Genomic DNA, 18157 nt, shown 5'->3' on the forward strand with positions numbered 1-18157 from the left:
TGTGGAGCATAACAAAATGTTGCATTGGTTTCTGGGCAGGGTCCTTGAATTGCTGTTTCAACATCACTCTGTCGAGTGACAAATGTACCTCCTTCACACAAGAATTTGTAGAATACAGAGCTCTTGACTACTGCAGAGACATCTGGATTTATTTTTTTTTTTTTTTTTTTTTTTTTTTTTTTTTTTTTTTTTTTTTTTTTTTATTTATTTATGATAGTCACGGAGAGAGAGAGAGAGGCAGAGACACAGGCAGAGGGAGAAGCAGGCTCCATGCACCGGGAGCCCGATGTGGGATTCGATCCCGGGTCTCCAGGATCGCGCCCTGGGCCAAAGACAGGCGCTAAACCGCTGCGCCACCCAGGGATCCCTGGATTTAAAGACAGTATGTGTCTGCCTACATCTGCCAAAGCTATATGTCAGGTGGGGGTTGCAAAACAATATGACTATATAAAGATAAAAATGAGATTTTTAAGCTGATATTGTCAATATCAGTAAGGGCCAATGATGTATGCTGTTCCAGAAGTCATTTGCTATTGAAGAAATGGGCCCAGGAATTTGTCAGTAGGAGCAAGAATTAGAACTAAATGAAGTCTCACAACAAGGGCTCACAACAAGGACTCACAACAAGGGCTCTGTAATAAAAAAGGACAGTCAGAGAAATAAGTAGGATTTTCTAGTCTCTGGAGGTGACAGCATTGTTGAGTCCTTGAATAGAGAACTGGACTAGTAGGACCATTCTTTAAAGCAGACACTTTACCTATAATCAGTCACCAGGCCAATCCTCGGAAATGTGGTCCACGAAGTAAAAGGCAGCCATTATTCACATACTTCTTGCAGCCAGTTTCCTGGCAGTCATCAGAAGGCTATTGTTGAAGCTGAGATCTGAGAATAATTGTCCTTTTCCTCACCTAATCATCTCACCCTTGATACATGTCAGTTTTTCTATCATTAACTCTTCCCCTGAAGCTACTTCTAGAACCACCAAATCTTTCATATTCCCTGGTTGCTAAGGAGGAGAGGGGTGAGGTGGTAAGAGCAATATCACTTTCTGCAGTGGGCATGGTCTTCCTTTCTCCCTCCAAGTGGGAAGTCTAATAGATTCTAAAGTTTGCCTCTTCATCTGGCCTCCCAAGTTTTCTCTTAAAGAAGTCAGTATCCGGGGCAGCCCGGTGTTTAGCGCCGCCTACAGCCTGGGGTGTGATCCTGGAGCTCCGGGATCGAGTCCCACGTCAGGTTCCCTGCATGGAGCCTGCTTCTCCCTCTGCCTGTCTCTCTCTCTCTCTCTCTCTCTCTCTCTCTCTCTCTCTCTCTGTGTGTGTGTGTGTGTGTTACAATAAATAAATAAATAAAATCTTTAAAAAATATATTAAAAAAAAAAAGAAGTCAGTATCCTCCTCTCTCCCACTAATTTCTCTGGATCTGGCTACTGGCATCTCTGCTATTGATATTCTTTTTTTTCAGATTTTATTTATTTATTCATGAGACAAAGAGAGAGAGAGAGGCAGAGACACAGGCAGAGGGAGAAGCAGGCTCCATGCAGGGAGCCCGATGTGGGACTGGATCCTCGGTCTTGAGGATCACGCCCTGGGCTGAAGGTGGCGCCAAACTGCTGGGCCACCCAGGCTGCCCTGCTATTGATATTCTTTAGTGTTTATTCTATATTGGTACAAAGTTTTTTTTTTTTTTTTTTCCTCTCTGGACAAGGTGGAAGCTTCTCTTCTTAATTTGTAACACTCCTTATCTCATTTCCTCCTGGTTTGATAGTCACTAGATTCTGGTCACTTTGTGTGAATGCCAAATTTCTCATGCAATACCAGATATTTTTCATTTTTCAATTTAAATTCAAGTTAGTAAAAAAAATAAAAATAAAAAATAAATTCAAGTTAGTTAAATATAGTATAGTATCGGTCTCAGGAGAAGACTTTAGTGATTCATCACTTTCATAGAACACCCAGTGTTCATTCCAACAAGTTCTCTCTTTAATGCCCATCACCCATTTAGCCCATCCTCCCCACCAACCTCCCCTCCAGCAACCCTCAGTTTGTTCTCTGTAGTTAAGGGTCTCATGTTTGCTTCCCTCTGTTTTTATCTTATTTTTTTTCCTTCCCTTCCTCTATGCTGATCCATTTTGATTCTTAAATTCCACATATGAGTGAAATCATATGATATCGATTAAGTCTTTGGCTTATTTCACTTAGTATAATACAGTCTAGTTCCATCCACATTGTTGCAAATGGCAAGATTTCATTCTTTTTGATTGCTGAGTAGTGGTTCATTGAATATATATACCACATCTTCTTTATCCATTCATCAGTCAATGAACATTTGGGCTGGGCTCTTTCCATAACTTGGCTACTGTTAATAGTGCTGCTATAAACCCTGGGGTGCATGTGCTCCTTGGAATCGGCACTTTTGTATCCTTTGGATAAATACCTGGTAGTACAATTTCTGAGTGGTAGGGTAGTTCTATTTTTTTTTTAAAGATTGATTGATTGATTTATGATAGACACACAGAGAGAGAGAGAGAGAGAGAGAGAGAGGCAGAGAGAGAGAGAGAGGCAGAGACACAGGAGGAGGGAGAAGCAGGCTCCATGCCGGGAGCCCGACGTGGGACTCGATCCCGGGACTCCAGGATCGCGCCCTGAGACAAACGCAGGCGCTAAACCGCTGAGCCACCAGGGATCCCCGGGTAGTTCTATTTTTAACTTTTTGAGGAACCTCCATACTGTTTTCCAGAGTGGCTGTACCAGTTTGCATTCCCACAAACTGTGCAAAAGGGTTCCCCTTTCTCTGCATCCTTGTCAACATCTGTTGTTTCCTATGCTGCTAATTTTAGCCATTCTGACAAGTGTGGGGTGGTATCTCATTGCGGTTTTGAGTTATATTTCCCTGATGATGAGGGATGTTGGGCATCTTTTCATGTGTCTGTTAGCCATCTGGATGTCTTCTTTGGAGAAATGTCTGTTCATGTCTTCTGCCCATCTCTTAACTGGGATTTTTTTATTTTGGGGGCATTGATTTTGATAAGTTCTTTATAGATTTTGGATACTAACCCTTTATCCAATATGTCATTTGCAAATATCTTCTTCCATTCTGTTGGTTCCCTTTTAGTTTTATTGTTTCCTTTGCTGTGCAGAAGCTTTTTGTCTTGATGAGGTCCCAGTAGTTCATTTTTGCTTTTGTTTCTCTTGCCTCCAGAGATGTGTCTAGTAAAGAATTTGTGGCAGCTGAGGTCAAAGAGGTTACTGCCTGTTTTCTTTTCTAGGATTTCAATGGTTTCCTGTCTTACATTTAGGTCTTTCATCCATTTTGAATTTTTTTTAATGTATGGTATAAGAAAGTGGTCCAGTTTCATTCTGTGTGTTGCTGCTGTCCAGTTTTCCCAACACCCTTTGTTGAAGAGATTGTCTTTTTTCCCATTGGATATTCTTTCCTGCTCTGTTGAAGATTAGTTGACCATATAGTTGTGGGTCTATTTCTGGGTTCTGTATTCTGTTCCGTTGATCTATGTGTCTGTTTTTGTGCCAGAACCATACTGTCTTGATGATTACAACTTTGTAATACAGCTTGAAGCCTGGGGTTGTGATACCTCCACTTTGCTTTTCTTTTTCAACATTACTTTGGCTATTTGGGATCTTTTGTGGTTCCATACGCATTTTAGGATGGTTTGCTCTAATTCTGTGAAAAATGCTGGTGGTATTTTGATGGGGATTGCAGTAAATCTGTAGATTGCTTTGGGTAGTAGAGACATTTAACAATATTTGTTCTTTCAATCTGTGAGCATGGAATGTTTTTCCACATCTTTGTGTCCTCTTCAGTTTCTTTCATCAGCATTTTATAGTTTTCAGAGTCCAGGGCTTTCACCTCTTTGGTTACATTTATTCCTCGGTGACTTATGGTTTTAAGGGCAATTGTAAATGGGGTGTACTCCTTGATTTCTCTTTCTGGAGCTTCATCATTGGTGTACAGAAATACATTAAGGTTATATCCTGTGACTTTGCTGAATTCATGAGGCAGTTCTAGCAATTTTTTGGTGGAGTCTTTTGAGTTTTCTACATAGAGTAGCATGTCTTCTTTAAGGAGTGAAAGTTTTGGCTTCTTCCTTGCCAATTTGGATGACTTCAGATATTTTTCTTTAAACAGAATACTTAGGAGAAACACAAGAGCCCTTAGTGGTTGGAGTATAGAATGTCTGGAGGCCCTGGGATTCAAATAAATCTCTAGCTTTTCACCTAGGAAGCTACAGATCCATTTCTTTATATGGGTTGAGTGATTAATGAGTTAAAGAATGAGGAGCCAATCTAAATATTGTTTACTTTTGAACCATTCCTATTACTCTATTGAGTCTATGCTATTTTCATTCAATGCGTTCCTCAGATATTTACTGAGAAAATATAGCAGCTTATATAATTCTATAATGGAAATGCCAGAAGTATAGTGGTATTATCTGTTTTATTCACTTTTATATCCCCATGTCTAGAAAAGGACATGGCACATAGTAGACTCTTAAAATACATTTCTTTTTTTTTAATTTATTTATGATAGTCACAGAGAGAGAGAGAGAGGCAGAGACACTGGCAGAGGGAGAAGCAGGCTCCATGCACCGAGAGCCCGACGTGGGATTCGATCCCGGGTCTCCAGGATCGCGCCCTGGGCCAAAGGCAGGCGCCAAACCGCTGCGCCACCCAGGGATCCCAATACATTTCTTTTTTACCTCTATGAGCTTACCTTACAATGTAAAGAAAATGGACAATAAATAAAATTGGTGGTGTTAAATGTTGTGGAAATAGAGCTGGGCAAAAGGAGAGAATGTGATGGGGTGTGTGCTATAAAATTATCAGGGAAGGCCCCTCTATTAAGGAAACATTTCAGAAGGGATCTGAATGAAATGAAAGTATGGGCTCTTCATATTATATTTTGAAGAGGAGAGGGATAGAAGAAATAATAAATACAAATGCTCTGTTACAGAAAAATTCTTGGTATGTTCTCGAAATATCAGTGTGGCTAGGAGCAGAGTGAGCAAGGAGGAGAAGGAGATGAGTTCAGTGGGCAAACTCAAACATAGACCCTTGTAGGACAAGGTAAGGACTCTGAAGTTTATACTGTGTAAGATGGGGACCAATTGGAGGATTTTGAGCAGAGATTTGACAAGATCTGGCCTCTGTTCTAATAGAATCCTTCTTCCTGCTGTATTGAAAATAGGTGCAAAAAAAAAAAAAAATAGCTGCAGACACTGTTGGTGGGAATGCAAACTGGTACAGCCACTCTGGAAAAGAGTATGGAGGTTCCTCAGAAAGTTAAAAATAGAACTACCTTATGATCCAGCAATCCCACTACTGGGAATTTACCCAAAGAATACAAGAACACTAATTCAAAGGGATACATGCAGCCCTATGTTTATAGCAGCGTTATTCACAATAGCCAAACTGTGGCAGTGGCCAAAGGGTCCATCAATTGATGAATGGATAAAAAGTTATGGTATATATATACAATGGAATATTTTTCAGCCATAAAGAATGATGAAATCTTGCCATTTGCAGTGACATCAATGAAGCTATAGAGTATAATGCTAAGTGAAATAAGTTAAAGAAAGATAAATGCAGTAGGATTTCACTCATATGTGAAATTTAAGAAACAAAACAAATGAGGAAAGGAAAAAATGAGAGAGACAAACCAAGAAACAGACTATAGAGAACAAATGATGGTTACCAGAGGGGAGGTGCCTGGGGAAGTAGGGATTAAGGAGGGCCCTTGCCATGATAAGCACCAGGTGGTGTATTGAATTATTGAATCACTATATTGTACACCTGAAACTAATATAACATTTATGTAAATTGTACTAGAACTAAAATTAAAAATTAATAAAATATTAAATAAATGAGAAATTAGATACAGTGAGAAAGAACAGAAGCAGAAAGACCTGTTAGGGGAATATACCAATAATCCAGGGAAAAGATGATGGTTTAGACCAGGATGGGAACAATATGAGTAGTGAGATATAGTGGTCAGATACTGGATAGATTTCAAAGAATCACTGACAGGATTGTCAGATTGATTATATAAATGGTATGAAAGACAGAAAAGAGCCAAAGATGACCCCACAGTTTTGGACCTAAGGCACTAGACTGTAGAATTGCTATTTCTGAGATAAGAAAAAATGGGGAGATACAGAGTAAAGCGGTACAGAAAAGGATTCAAGAATTCAGGTAGGTGGAGGTGGAGGAGCCTGAGATTGAGAATGGGTCAAAACCTATCAACTTAATATAGACTGCTATATGCATGAGATGTTATATATGAACCAATAGTAACCAGAAATCAAAAACTCTTAATGGATACGCAAAGAAATATAGAGAAAGGAATCCAAGCATATCAGTAAATAAAGCCATCAAACCACAAGGGAAAAAAAAAACAAGAGAAGAAAGGAAGAGAAAAGAACTACAAAAGGGGGGCCTGGGGTGGCTTAGTCAGTTAAGTGCCTGACTTTTGCTCAGGCCATGATCTCAGGGTCCTTAGATCAAGCCCCGCATCAGGCTCCCCACTCAGTGGGGAATCTGCTTGTCCCTCCACCCTTCCTCCCACTCCTGCATGCCCTCTGAAATGAATAAATTTTTAAAATTTAAATAAATAAATTAATTAATTAACTAACTAAAGAAACACTTAAAACAAGTAACAAAATGGTAATAAGTATATACCTATTTATAATTTTAATGTAAATGAACTAAATGCTCCAATCATAAGATATAGGTGACTGAATGGATAAGAAAGCAATGCTGCCTACAAGAGACTTACTTCAGACCTAAAAACTCATGGAAATTGAAAGTGAAGAGATGGAAAAACATTTGCCATGCAAACAGAAGCAAAAAAGAAACTAAGGTAGCAGTAGTTCTATCAGACAAATCAGACTTACAAAGATTGTAACAAGAGACATAGAAGAACACTACATAATAATAAAGGGAACAATCCTACAAGAGGATATAACAATTTTAAATATTTATGTACCCAATATAGGACTACCCAAGTGCAAAAGACAACTATTAACAGATTAAAAAAAAGAAACTGACAATAATACCATAATAGAGGACTTTAACACCCTACTTACATCAATGAATAGATCATCCAAACAAAAAATCAACAAGGAAACAGTGGCTTTCAATGACACACTGGACCAGATGGACCTAACAAATATATTCAGAACATCCCATCCTAAAGTGGCAGACTACACATTCTTTTCAAGTGCACATGGAACATTCTCCAGAATAGATCACATGTTAGGCCACAAAACAAATCCCAGTAAGTTTTAAAAGATTGAAATCATGTTGTGCATTTTTTCTGACTACAGTGGTACAAAACCAGAAATCACAAGAAAAAAATCTAGAAAGAACACAAATACATGAAGGTTAAATGACATGCTTATAAACAATGAATGGGTCAACCAAGAAATCAAAGAGGAAATAAAAAAATACATAAAGACAGATGAAAATGAAAAAGCAGTGATTCAAAATTGTTGGGATGCAGCAAAAGCCATTCTAAAGGGGAGATTATAGGAATACAGGCCTACATCAAAAAGCAAGAAAAATCTCAAATAAACAACCTAACTTTTAATCTAAAGGAGCTAGAAAAATAAAAACAAATAAGGCCCAAAGTCACTAGAAGGTTGGACATAATAAAGATTAGAGCAGAAATAAATTAAATAGAGGCTGACAAAACAATAAAACAGATCATTGAAACTAGGAGCTCATTCCCCGAAAAGATAAACAAAATTAATAAACCTTTAGCCAGACTCATCAAAGAGAGAGAGAGAAATGACTTGAATAAATAAAATCAGAAATGAAGGACAAATAACAGCCAGCACTAGAGAAATGCAAACAATTATAAGATAATATTATGAAAAATTATATGCCAATAAATTGAACAACCTCAAAGAAATGGATAATTCCTAGAAACATATAAGCTTCAAAATTTGAACAGGAAGAGTTACATAATTTGGATAGACCTATTACTCGCAGTGAATTTGAGTTAGTAATTAAAAAAAAGACCCAACAAGCAAAAGTCCAGGACAAAAGGGCTTCACAGGTAAGTTCTACCAAACATTTAAAGAAGAATTAGTACCTATCCTACTTAAATTATTCCCAAAAATAAAAGAGAAAAGAAAGCTTTGAAATGAACTCCATAAGGGCAGCACTATCCTGATACCAAAACCATAAAAAGACACTACAAAGAAAGAAAACTAGAGGCCTATACTCTAATGAACATAGACACAAAAATCTTCAACACAATATTAGCTAACCAGATATAACAATTTAAGAACTCATTCATCACGATCAAGTGAGATTTATTCCAGGGATGCAAATGTGGTACAATATTCATAAATTATGTGATACATCAAAATAACAACAGAAAAGAAAAAGAGCAAAATCAATGCAGAAAAGCTTTTGACAAAGTACAACATCCATTTATGATTAAAGATTCTCAACAGGGCAGCCCCGGTGGCCCAGCGGTTTCGTGCCGCCTGCAGCCCGGGTCGTGATCCTGGAGACCCGGTATGGAGTCCCACGTCGGGCTCCCTGCATGGAGCCTGCTTCTCCCTCTGCCTGTGTCTCTGCCTCTCTCTCAGTCTCTCTCTCTGTGTTGCTCATGAATAAATAAATTTTTAAAATCTTTAAAAAAAATTCTCAACAAAGTAGGTTTAGAGGGAACATACCTCAACATAATGAAGATCATATATGAAAAACCCACAGCTAATATCATTCTCAATGGAGAAAAACTGAGAGCTTTTCATCTAAGATTAGAAACAAGACAAGTATGTCCAATCTCTCCACTTTTCTTCAACATAGTACTGGAAGTCCTAGCCACGGCAATCGGACAACAAAAAGAAATAAAAGGTATCCAGATTCAGCAAAGAAAAAGTAAAATTTTGTTCTCTGAGGATGACATGATACTATATATAAAAACCTAAAAGACTCCACCAAAAACCTGCCACAACTGATAAATGAACTCAGTGAAAGTCACAGGATACAAAGTCAATGTACAGAAATCTGTTGCATTTCTATACACTGACAATGAAATAGTAGAGAAATTAAGAAAACAATCTCATTTGTAATTGCACCAAAAATAATAAAGTACCTAGGAATAAACTTAACCAAGGAGGTGAAAAACCTGTACTCCAAAAACTACAAAACATTGGTGAAAAAATCTGAAGATGACACAAATAGATGGAAATATATTCCATGCCTATGGATTTGAAGAACAAAATTGTTAAAATGCCCAATGATGCCCAAAGTAATCTTGACACTCAATGCAATCTCTATCAAAATACCATCAACATTTTTCATGAAACTAGAACAAATAATCCTGAAATTTGTATGGAATCACAAAAGACCTCAAATAACTGAAACAGTCTTGAAAAAGAACAAAGCTGGAGGTATCACAATCCCAGATTTCAAAATATACTACATAGGTGTAATAATCAAAAAACTATGCTACTGGTACAAAAATAGACACATAAATCAATGAAACAGAATAGAGAGTCCAGAAATAAACCCAAGCTTTTTTGGTCCCAAGCTTGAGGGAAAAGCAGTCTCTTCAACAAATTGTGCTGGGAAAACTACATGGAAAAGAATAAAACTGGACCACTGTCCTACACCATACACAAAAATAAGCTGAAAGTGGTTTAAATATCTAAATATGAGACCTGAAATTAGAAAATTCCTAGAATAAAGCATAATTTTAATAATTTCTTTGAAATTGACCATAGAAACATTTTCTAGATATGTGTCCTCTGACAAGGGAAACAAAAGCTAAATTAAAGTATTAAGAAATTAAGAACTAGAAAAAAAATAAAATCTTTTGCATAGTGAAGGAAACTATCAACAAAACAAAAAGGCAATTTAGTGAATGAGAGTAGATATTTGCAAACAATATTTCCAGTAAAGGGTTAATATCTTAAATATATGAAGACCTTATACAACTCAACACCAAAAAATTTTAAATGAACAATTTTAAATGAACAGAGATGGTGAATAAATATTTTTCAAAGAAGACATACAGATGGCCAACACAAATGAAAAGATGTTCAACATCATTAATCATCAGGGTATTGCAAATTAAAACTACATAAGTATCATTTTATACTTGTCAGAATAGCTAAAATAAAAAATAAAAAAAAATAACAAGTGTTGGCAAGAATATGGAGAAAAAGGAAATTTTCTGTGCTGTTGAAGGGAATGCAAATTGATACGATTGTGGAAAATACTATGGAGATTCTTCAAAAAATTTAAAAAAGAATTACAATATGATCCAGTAATTCCATTGCTGGATATTTACCCAAATCAATTGAAACGCTAATTCAAGAAGATATTTGCACCCCTGTGTTTATTGCAGCATTACGTATAATAGCCAAATTATGGAAGCAGCCCAAGGTGTCCATCAATAGATGAATAGATAAAAAAGATGTGATATATATATATATATATATATATATATATATATATATATATATACACACACACACACACACACACACATACATACAGTGGAATATTACTCAGCCACAAAAAGAATAAAATCTTGCCATTTGTAACAACATGGATGGATCTAGAGGATATAATACTAAGTGAAATAAATCAGAGAAATACAAATACTATGTGATTTTATTCATATGTGGAATTTAAGAAACAAAAACTGTACAAAGAAAAGACAAAAACAGATGCTTAAATATAGAGAACAAATTGGTGGTTGGCACAGGAGGGATGGGTGAAACAGACAGAGGATTAAGAGCACACTTTTTTAAAAGTTTTTATTTAAATTCCAGTTAACATACAGTGTAACATTAGTTTCAGGTGTACAATTTAGTAAAATCCCTATCACCTATTTATAACCTATCTTCTTTTTTTGAGTAATTTTAAAATTTTTGTTTAAGTTCAATTAATTAACATGTAGTGTATTATAAATTTCCGAGGTAGAATTCAGTGATTTCCTCAGTTAAATATAGGACCCAGTATCACCTATCTTCTTTATCCATTCATCAGTCGATGGACACTTGGGCAATTTCCATAATTTGGCTATTGTACATAATGCTGCTATGAATACTGGGGTACATGTATTCCTTTGGATTAGGATTTTTGTATTCTTTGAGCAAATACCTAGAAGTGGGATTGCTGGGTCATAGGTTAGTTCTATTTGTACTTTTTTGAGGAGGAATCTCCATACTATTTCCCAGAGTGGCTGCATCAGTTTGCATTCCCACCAAAAGTGCAAGAGCATTCCCCTTTCTCCACATCCTTACCAACACCTGTTATTTTTTTTTAAAAGATTTTTAAAATTTATTTATTCATGAGAAACACAGAGAGAGAGAGACAGAGACACAGGCAGAGGGAGAAGCAGGCTCCACACAGAGAGCCCGATGTGGGACTCGATCCTCTGACCCCGGGATCATGCCCTAAGCGAAAGGCAGACGCTCAACCACTGAGCCACCCAGGCGTCCCAACACCTGTTATTTTTTTGTGTTGTTTTTAGCTATTCTGACAAGCGTGAGGTGGTATACCTTACAGTTTTTATTTTAATTTCCCTGATGGGGGCGTCCCTGGGTGGCTCAGTGGTTTAGCGCCTGCTTTTGGCCCAGGGTGCGATCCTGGAGTCCCAGAATCGAGTCCCGCATCAGGCTCCTGGCATGGAGCCTGCTTCTCCCTCCTCCTGTGACTCTGCCTCTCTCTATATATATGTCTATCATAAATAATAAATAAATATTTTTTAAAAAAATTTCCCTGATCAGTGATGTTGAGCAACTTTCAGTTGGCCATCTGTATGTCTTCTCTGGAAAAATGTTCATATCTTCTGCCCATTTTTATTGGATTACTTGTTTTTTGGGTGTTGTGTTTTATAAGTTGTTTATATATCTTGAATACTAACGCTTTATCAGATATGTCATTTGCAAATACCTTCTCCCATTACACAGGTTGCCTTTTAGTTTTTTTTTTTTTTAAGTTTTTTTTTTTTAATTTTTATTTATTTATGATAGTCACAGAGAGAGAGAGAGAGAGAGAGAGAGGCAGAGACACGGGCAGAAGGAGAAGCAGGCTCCATGCACTGGGAGCCCGACGTGGGATTCGGTCCCGGGTCTCCAGGATCACGCCCTGGGCCAAAGGCAGGCGCTAAACCGCTGCGCCACCCAGGGATCCCTGCCTTTTAGTTTTGATGATTGTTTCCTTTGCTGTGCAGAAGCTATCTGTTTTGATACAGTCTCAATGGTTTATTTTTGCTTTTGTTACCTTTGCCTCAGACCTATCTAGAAAAAAGTTGCTATGGCTAATGTCAAAAAGTTACTGCCTATGTTCTCTTTCTAGGATTTTCATGGTTTCATGACTCACATTTAGGTCTTTCTTTTCTTTTTTTTTTTTTTTTTTTTTTTTTTTACATTTAGGTCTTTCATCAATTTTGAGTTTATTTTTGTGTACAGTGTAAGAAAGTGGTCCAGTTTCTCTCCTTTGTATGTTGCTGTTCAGTTGTCCTAACACTATTTTTTAAGTGATGTTCTTTTTCCCATTGGATATTCTTTCCTGCTTTGTTGAAGATTAATTGACCATAGAGTTTTGGGTTCCTTTCTGGATATTCAGTTCTGCTCTACTGATCTATGTATCTATTTTTGTACCACTACCATCCTGTTTTGATCACTACAGCTTTGTCTTATAACTTGAACTCCAGAATTGTGATGCCTCCAGCTTTGCTTTGTCTTTTTCAAGATTGTTTTGTCTATTTGAGTTTTTGTGGTTCCATTCAAATTTTAGGATTGTTTCCTCTAGCTCTGTGAAAAATGCTGGTGGTATTTTGATGGGGATTACATTAAATCTGTAGATTGCCTTGGGTACAATAGACATTTTAACACTATTTGTTCTTCCAATCCATGAGCATTCATCTCATCTTCAGTATCTTTTATCAGTGTTTTATACTTTTCAGAGTACAGGTCTTTCACCTCTATCATTAGGTTTATTCCTAGGTATCTTATTATTTTGGGTGCAATAATAAATGAATTGTTTTCTTAATTTCTCTTTCTGGTGCTTCATCATTGGTGTATAGAAATACAACCAATTTCTATACATTGATTTTGTATCCTGTGTTACTGAGTTTGTTGATTAGTTCTAGTTTTTTGGTGAACTCTTTCAGGTTTTCTGTATAGAGTATCATGTCCTCTGCAAATAGTGAAAGTTTTATTTCTTCCTTCCTGACTTGGATGGCTTTTATTTGTTTTTGTTGTCTGATTGCTGTAGCTGGGACTTCCAGTACTATGCTCACTAAAGGTGGTGAGAGTGGATATCCTAATCTTTTTTTTCCCGAACTTAGGAAAAAAAGCTTTCAGTTTTTCTCCATTAAGGATAATGCTCCATTAAGGATAGGTTTTTCATATACAGCGTTTATTATGTTGAGGTATATTCCCTCTAAAACTACTTTGTTGAGGATTTTTATCATGAATGGATATTATAACTTTGCCAATATCTTTCTCTGCCTCTATTGAAAGAATTACATGGCTCTTCTCCTTTCTTTACTAACATGATATATCAATTTGATTGATTCACAAACATTGAAATACCTTTGCAACCCGGAAAAAACAAAGCCCACTTGATTTTGGAGAATGATTTTTTTACTGTATTTTTGGATTTGGTAGCCAGTATTTCCTGATGATTTTTGTTATCTATGTTTATCAGGAATATTGCCCTGTATTTCTTTTTTTTTTTTAAGTGAGGTCTTTATCTGGTTTTGGTATCAGGATAATGCTTGCCCCATAGAATGAATTTTAAAGTTTTCCTTCCTTTTCTATTTTTTGGAATAGTTTAAGAGGGATAAGTATTAATTCTTCTTCTAATATTTGATAGAATATGCCCGTGAAGCCATCTCTTGGGAATATTTTGACTACTGATTCATTTTTGTTACTGGTGATTAGTCTGTTCAAATTTTCTATTTTTTACTGTTTCAGTTTTGGTAATTTATATGTTTCTAGGAATTTATCCATTTTTTCAAGGTTGTCCCATTTTGGGACATATAGTTTTTAATATTCTCTTAGAATTGTTTGTCTGTGGTGTTGGTTGTGTTGGTTATTATTTCTCCTCTCTCATTTGTGATTTTATTTATTTTAGTCCTTTTCTTTTCTTTTAAATAACTGGCTAGAGCTTTATCAATTATGTTGATCTTTTCAAAAAACCAACTTCCCATTTCATTTTATCTGTTCAATTATTCTTTAGTTTCTACATCATTCATTTCTTCTCCAATCATTATTATTTCCTTCATTCTGCTGGTTTTAGATTTTATGTGTTCTTCTTTTTCTAGCTCCTTTAGGTGTAAGATTGTTTGAGATTTTTCTTGCTCCTTAAGGTTGGCCTGTATTGTTATGAACTTCCCTCTTAGAGCCACTTTTGCTGCATCACAAATGTTTTAGATTGTAGTGTTCTTGTGTATTTTTTTTATATCTTCTTTAGTTTCTGATTAACCCGTGTGTTGTTTAGTAGCATGTTATATAACCTCAATGTATTTGTGGTCTTTCCAGATTTTATTTCTGGTTGATTTCTAGTTTAGTAGTGTTGTGGTCAGAAAATGTGCATGGTATAATTCCATTCTTAAATTTGTTGAGGCCTGTTTTGTGCCCCAATATGTGATCTATTCTGGAGACTGTTCCATGTACACTTGAAAAGAATTGTATTATGCTGTTTTAGGATGGAATGTTCTGACTGTATCTGTTAAGTCCATCTGGTCCAGTGTGTCGTTCAAAGCCATTTTTTCCTTGATTTTCTTCTGTTTAGATAGTCTGTCCATTCATGTAAGTAGTGTGTTAAAGTCCCCTACTATCATTACAACATTATCAGTTTAGTTCCTTTATGTTTGTTTTTGTTTTATGTATTTGGGTGCTCCCACGTTGGGCAAATAAATATTTAGAATTGGCATCTTCTTGTTGGATTGTCACCCTTGTTATTATATACTTCCCTTCTTTGTCTCTTGTTACAGTCTTTGTTTGAAAGTCAGTTTGTGCAATATAAGTATTGCTACTCTGGCTTTTTTTTTTTACATTCATTTGCATGATAGATGTTTCTCCATCCTCTCACTTTCAATCTGCAGGTGTCTTTAGATCTATAGTGAGTCTCTTATAGGTAGCACATGGATGGAACTTGTTTTCTTATCCATTTTGACACCCTATGTCTTTTGATTGGAGCATTTAGTACATTTACATTCACAGTAATTATTGATATATATGTATTTATTGCCATTTTATTACTTGTTTTGTTGTTTGGGGAGATTTTCTCTGATCCTTTCTTGTCTTTTTCTTTCATGATTCGCTGATTTTCTTTTGTGATATATTTAGATTTCTTTGTCTTTATTCCTGGCAAGTTTATTGGTGGTTTTGGTATATGGTTTCCATTAGGTTTATATGTAACCTGTTCTGCATACAGCAGTGTATATTAAGTTGATTATCATTTATGTTTGAGCCAATTCTTTTCTCCTCTCATCTGCACATTTTAGATATATGTTCTTATATTTTATGTCCTCTTCTGTGTGTGAGCTCCTTAATTGATTTTTACAGAAATATTCATTTTACTACTTTCTTATTCCCTACCTTTATACTCTCACTTTTGGTCTCTTCTTTCCACTCAGAGTCCCTTTTAATATTTCTTACAGGGCTGGTTTAGTGGTCACAAACTCAGTTTCTGTCTGAATGATAGCCTTGCTAGATAGAGTATTCTTCACTACAGGTTGTCCCATTCAAAACTTTGAATAAATCATGCTACTCTCTTCTGACTTGCAAAATTTCTGTTGAAAAATCTGCTAGCCTTATGGGTTTTCCCTTGTAAGTCACTTACTTATTTTGTCTTGCTGCTTTAAAATTTTCTTCTTTAACACTATATTTTGCAAAAATTATTATGTCTGGCATGGGTCTGCTTTTGTTAATTTTGATAGAAGTTCTCTGTGCCTCTGGGATCTGGATGTCTGTTTCCTTCCCAAGATTAGGGATGTTTTCAGCTATTAATTCTTCAAATAAATTTTCTGCCCCCCTTTCTCTCCTGCATCTAGGACTCTGGTAATACGTATGTTATTACATTTGATGGAGTCACTGAGTTTTCTGAGTCTATTCTCATTTTTCAGCTTCATTGACTCCACTACTTTGTCTTCTAGGTCATTAATTCATCTTTCTGCTTCTTGTAGCCTGCTATTCATTGCATCAAGCATGGTTCTAATCTTGTTTATTGTACTCTTCATTGATTCTTTTTAAATTCTCTTATCTCTGTGGTAAGGGTCTCACTGATGTCTTCAGTTCTTTTGTCAAGCCCAGTGAGTATCCTTATGATCATTGCTTTAAATTCTCCATCAGGTATGTTACTTATATCTGTTTTGCTTAGATCTCTCGCCATGGCTTTATCTTATGCTTTCATTTGGGATGAATTCCTCTGTTTTCTCATTTTTTTCTACATCTCTGCATGTTCCTGTGTTTTAGAAAAAACAGTTATACCTCTGCCTCCTAAAAAGTAATCTTCTTATGAAGAACAGGTCATGTAGTGTCCTTGGCTTGGCACTTAAGGGAATGTCCCCAGTGTGTGCTGTGTGTGCTCTGCTGCTCCGGCTGCTCCATCCTTTAGACCAATAATCTGCAGAAGCTTTCCTTGTGTGCTGTGGGCAATGTTTGGTCCTTGGCCTGAATATGTGAGTTTTAATTAGGTCTCCTTTGGTTTGCTTCTGAAATAAGACCTTTTGCCACCTTCACCAGAATTAGGGCCCTGAAAAACTCTGGTGGGGATATGTGGTATGACCTGGGGTTTATGCTGGTCTTCTGGGGGTAAAGCTTGCCACATGGGGACAGAGGTAAGTATGACTGAAAAGGGCAGTTCCACTGTAGCACAGGGGTGTGAGGCTTAATATAAGCAAGGTACGCAGCCAGTGTCTACACTGTGCTGCTTCCCACAGGTGGTTCTGTGTTTATACTAAAGAGTGGAGGAGGGAAATGGTTCTGGCCAGCTCCTTTGTATCTGGAGTTGTATCTCCATGAATGCTGCCTCTTAGAGTCTGAAAAGAGCAAATAATTTCCCCACTGTGTCCTAGGTACTCTTCAGATCACTCTTTCAATGCTGTATGCCCATGAGTTGTTTGTCTGCCTTTCCTGAAGAGCTTCACAGTGCCCTCCCAGTCAAGCCTACTTACCTTTAAACCTCCAGGGTTTAAGCCCAACTGATTGTAAGAACTCGCAAAATTCAACTCTTCTTGTTTTCTAAGCCAGTTGCTTTAGGGAAAGATTCTTTTTGTTCATTCCTCTGTATGTTCCTCTCTCTCTCACCCTTCTGCACAACCATGGCTCCCTGCCCTCTACAGCAGCCAGGGTCCGTTTCTCTCCTAAACCAGATCTCTGCACTTCCTAATTTTTTTTTAAAGATTTATTTATTTATTAATGAGGCAGAGACACAGGCAGAGGGAGAAACAGGTTCCATGCAGAGAGCCTGATGCGGGACTCAATCCCGGGTCTCCAGGATCACACCCCGGGCTGAAGGCAGCACTAAACCGCTGAGCCACCTGGGCTGCCCACTTCCTAAATTTTTTTATGTGACCTCTTATCTCTCTTTAGTTGTGGAGTTTGTTCTGTCAGTCTTCAGGTTGATTTCTGGGGTATTTTGGATGATTTGGTAATTATCCAGTTGTATTCATGAGACAGGGTGAGCCTAGATTCTCCTACTTCAACATTATCATCCTGTCTCCAAGAACACACTTATCTTGATGAATACTAAGAAATGTACAGAATTGTTGAAACATTATATTGTACACCTGACATTATTATAACTCTATATGTTCATTATACTTGAATTCAAAAAAAAAGAATTCAGAAGATAGAGTATTAGGAGGATCCTAGTCTTGCCTCATCCCTCAAACACAACTAAATAAATATCAAATGATTCTGAATACCCAAGAAGTCAATCTGAGAACTGACAGAACAAACTGCACAAATAGAGGGAGAAAGAGGCCACATCATGGAAGGTAGGACATGCAGAGATGTGGTTTGGGAGAGAAAAAGATTGCAGATGCTGTAGAGGGAAGGGAGCCCTGGTCATGGAGAGAGGTGAGAAAGAGAGGAACACACAGAGGATTGGACAAGGAAAACACTTCCCCAAAGTCATTGACTGGGAAAATGTGGGGC

At 36.9% G+C, this 18157-nt stretch overlaps 1 protein-coding gene across 1 annotated transcript in view; it reads left to right on the forward strand.

Annotated features, from left to right (window-relative positions):
* EDA (ectodysplasin A) overlaps positions 1-18157 on the forward strand; it is a 442092-nt gene that overhangs the window by 316727 nt on the left and 107208 nt on the right.

The sequence above is a fragment of the Canis lupus genome, chromosome X, assembly GCF_011100685.1.
Source record: "Canis lupus familiaris isolate Mischka breed German Shepherd chromosome X, alternate assembly UU_Cfam_GSD_1.0, whole genome shotgun sequence".
Classification (NCBI taxonomy): Eukaryota; Metazoa; Chordata; class Mammalia; order Carnivora; family Canidae; genus Canis; species Canis lupus.